A 4,022-nucleotide genomic window follows, 5' to 3' on the forward strand; every position below is an offset into this window, starting at 1 on the left:
AATTGTCGCCCCCGATGCGCACCTTCTTTGTTTACACTAGGCGCCTTCCTTTCATCTCCCCGAACACCACTCCAGGCCGCACCAGAGACCGATCAATAAAATACCGTGCCGAACCGAAGCGAAGACAAATCGAGTTTTACATTCGTTACTCCCCAAAAACGATCGCCTCACCGCTCTTCTTCGCTGCCTCTCTCACTGATAAGTCGCCATTAATCCAATTGGCTTTTGAACTCGTTTTGCGCCGTCCAAATATAAACCTTCGATAGCTCAGTTGGTAGAGCGGTGGACTGTAGAGAGAGTTTCCTAGTGTAGACATCCATAGGTCGCTGGTTCAAATCCGGCTCGAAGGATTCCAACTTTTTTTATTCAGTTTCTTCTTTTTTGGGATTTGTTTAGTCGTAATAGAGCAAGAAATATTAAAGAATTTGTATAATAATTGTCATAGAACTAGCAACTATTTAAGTATTTTCTTAATTGGTTTTCCTTATGTGAAATAAATTTCAATGGCCTTTGATTATATTTCCTATGATATGAAATAAACATTCTTTTATTTTTATTTGGTAAATTAGCTTTTGCCTACTTTCATAAGCTGTTTTCGATTTTTTGAGTAATATTTTAATACAAACTTAAGTTTAAAAATCTTTATAATCTAATTTTATGACGCTCATATATACATAGCTTTATCGACGCAATACGAATATTTCTTTCAGATCAAGAATATCTTGTCCACTTTTCAGACACCAACTCCAAACCAGAAAAGCACCTTCAAGTCTTTAACAGTCGATATTTTTTGGTTAACTCTGCTGTAACAAAAATATTAAAAATCTCCTCATTGGTCATCATTTTTAGGATTCTTTTAAATCAAAAAAAAATCGAATAAAGTAACATCCCAAAAAAAAATAAACAAAAACTAGACTAAAGCAAAATAAATTATAATTATTAACACATCAAACCATATGGAAATCAACTCAAGAGGCTCCCAACCCAGGCAGAACTCGATCGAAATAAACCCCTGAAGAAGCTCAAAAAGAATCATTAAAAAGAATACAAATTGTAACGAGAATTACAGGCCTCAATTTGCATTTGTCCAATTACAAAGGAACGAACATTCAATGGGACAACAATACCGGCCAACTGGTAGCCAAAAAGGCAACAAAGGCCACAAATATAAAAGTCCATTTCAGAGTCAGAGTCGGAGTCGGAGTCTGAGGTCTGGGGTCTCAGACTTTTCGACTCAAAAACGCTGAATTGTTGCAGACGTCCTGCCGCTTTGGCTGCCGTTTCTGTGGACCGTTGTGGCTGGCACTGCCCTCCTGCTCCCAAAACAGATGCTATCAATACATCATTTGCCTTTGTGCGGCTGTCACAAATTCATTCACCTGTTCTCGGGCCACGACTTCATCATCAGGGGCAACAGCAGAAGCACCAGCCAGCAGCAGCAGAAGCAGCAGGTCGGACAGACCATTATACTGCGTTGATCTCCAATTAGGCTGTCGAAACTCCATTTACACGGATCCAGACTGGCCTTTCATATGAAAGGAAATATGTATATAAAAGAAAACAAGAAACAGATTCAGCTCTCGTTAAGGTGCAAGTCATGTTCGCATCTCCTTCCCATCATCGTCGTCATCATCCGCCACTCCGCCACTCAGCGGCGAGTTGGGTAAATACAAATATGAATGAATTGCTCGCCGCTGGTACGAGTAGATCTGGATCTGCATCTGGATCTTGGCAGATCATCATCCGGCATTGTTTCAACCGTCATTTGGCCCCTTCCATGGCAGCTTCCACGAGTCCGATTCGAGTGAAGTTCATGCGTGAATCTCAAGAGTGTTTGCCCTTTCAGCGATCTCCATCTTTTGGCCATATAACAGTTGAACTTCGAAATTCGTGTAATTCCTTAATGGGTCTGATACAGACCTACAGAGTATACATATATGTTCTCTGAAGCCCTACATATGTGAGTGGTGTCTGCCTGACCTTAATTAGTTCCACACTCGTTAGACCACAGGAATTTGGCCTTACGGATTTGCAGGCCCAAGCTTATGGCTTTGCCTCCGAGGCAATCAAGTCGGGCTAAACAGCTTCTTTCCCATAGCAAATACACACGTTTGTATGTCTTTTAATAATTAGTTCTTGTACTTGTAGTACACATATCTATCGATGAATGGGTAATATGGTTTTTGAGACTCAAAATACCCATTGAATCACTCTCCCTTGCGTCGAGACTCCTCGAGTTTCAATCGTCTTTGTGGCTGCACATCATAAAGCCCAACTTGCTTTGTGCTCAGTGCATAAAACAGATTTCTGTTGGCATTTTAATAACCACACAAGCACACACACACACTGGAACACGGGCACACGGGTGTTAAATGGGGCGCCACCGAGAAACCCCCAGCCATGTGACTGCTGTGCATGCAGAGCGACGCGTCGCTTTGTCTGCAGCTCTAGTGGCGGCCTCGTGGGTTGCCTGCTTGGCTGGCATGCAACGCAGAGGCCTCCCAGCTTTCTCCGCGCGAGGAGCAGCAGCGGGAGCAAGAAATCTTATTAAAGCGTAACTAAATGCCACGGATTAATGTCTAACAGGCGGTGGCACCCAACAGGTGCTGCGCATAAATGTCAGTTTAGTGGCCGGGCTGACAGCAGGACATGCCGGGCCGAGGCAGGCTCTGGGCGCAGAGAGTGGCAGACCCCACATGCGGCAGCCGGTGGGGCATTAGCATATAAGCCGAGGCAGGCTAATGAAGGCAAGGAAGCCACTGCAACAAGTTCGTTCTCCAAGTCTTCGCTAGAATCAAGCGGAAATGAAACGGAGCAGGCACCAAGCGAGGGCCTTTCAATTGCTGATTCGAATGCAATCACAGCAAAAACAAAACAATTAATCAGCACAGGCTATGAATCGCATATATTTATATCTAATGCCCGATTAGCATATCCGAGCGTGTGCCCTGCTATTCAAATGAGCCGCGAACCTAATTGAATGTGAATCAATTGCAACAGGCCCCATCCGTGTGAACTCAGCTGGAGTTTGTCTTCAGTCTTCAGTCCCATACAGTATATATGCTATGTACAGTAGTCAATCCGCACGAAATTTGTTTGTCACATCAGTTGATGTCTCGCGCCGCTGGCGGGGACATTTATGGGCTTGTTTCACAAGCTCTAATGACTCAGGCCCAACCAGACTGTAAAATATCAATTCTATTTCCTGCTCCAACTGCCATTAGAATTAAATTGAAATTTATCTTTACACTTGCACATAAATTACAACTTAATTGTTAGCTTTATTTGAGAAATTTACAATAAAACGCTGGCCACCGAACACACACAGAAACTGCAGTATAATAATACATATGCAAATATATTTATCAGGCTTAATTGGAATACTTTATGGAACAGTTGGTGCAAGTACAGTTATGGTTAATCAGGCGGATTTATTCGAAGAAGAGCTGAAACGGATGTTTCTATTAGCTGTGGTAATTTTGCACTATAAATATATGATATTTCTTGAAAAATTGCCACTCTTTCCGCAGCAAAACCTTCTTAAGATTATTACCCAAAGAGCTATTCTTCTATCCATAAAACTGATTCTTTAAAAATACATATTAATGCTGATGATATGCAATGCTAGAGGTAAACGATAACGAACGATTTCCCATGTCCTCTTGGTATTTTATAGAACTTAAATAATTCTCTTTTCCTTTATACCAAATATTCCAGAACCATATTAATCTATGCATTCTATATACATATATATATGACAGCTTAAAAGTATTAAAAGATCATTGAATCATTGACCATCCAATGCATTTTCCGCCTTTAGAAAAACCCCCTTAACACCCACGTATTAAATATAAGTATGTCAACATTTAAGCCGTGTCGAACATTTGTTCAACTTCACAGCTGAGTGCAATTTTCCCACTAATCCCCTGGTCGGCTCGTCATTACAAGTTCTCCCTTTGGCCAGTAATTGCATTAAGTAAACAAAATAGTTGCTTATATGCGTAATTATGAATCGCATCAGC

The 4,022-nt window shown here is 41.4% G+C and overlaps 1 non-coding gene across 1 annotated transcript; it reads left to right on the forward strand.

Moving 5' to 3' along the window:
• The first annotated feature begins 256 nt into the window (after positions 1-256).
• Trnay-gua lies at positions 257-350 on the forward strand. Its single transcript has 2 exons — positions 257-293; positions 315-350. It is a non-coding gene; the product is annotated as a tRNA-Tyr (tRNA).
• The last annotated feature ends 3,672 nt before the right edge of the window (positions 351-4,022 follow it).

The sequence above is a fragment of the Drosophila miranda genome, chromosome 4 (genome assembly GCF_003369915.1).
Source record: "Drosophila miranda strain MSH22 chromosome 4, D.miranda_PacBio2.1, whole genome shotgun sequence".
Lineage (NCBI taxonomy): Eukaryota > Metazoa > Arthropoda > Insecta > Diptera > Drosophilidae > Drosophila > Drosophila miranda.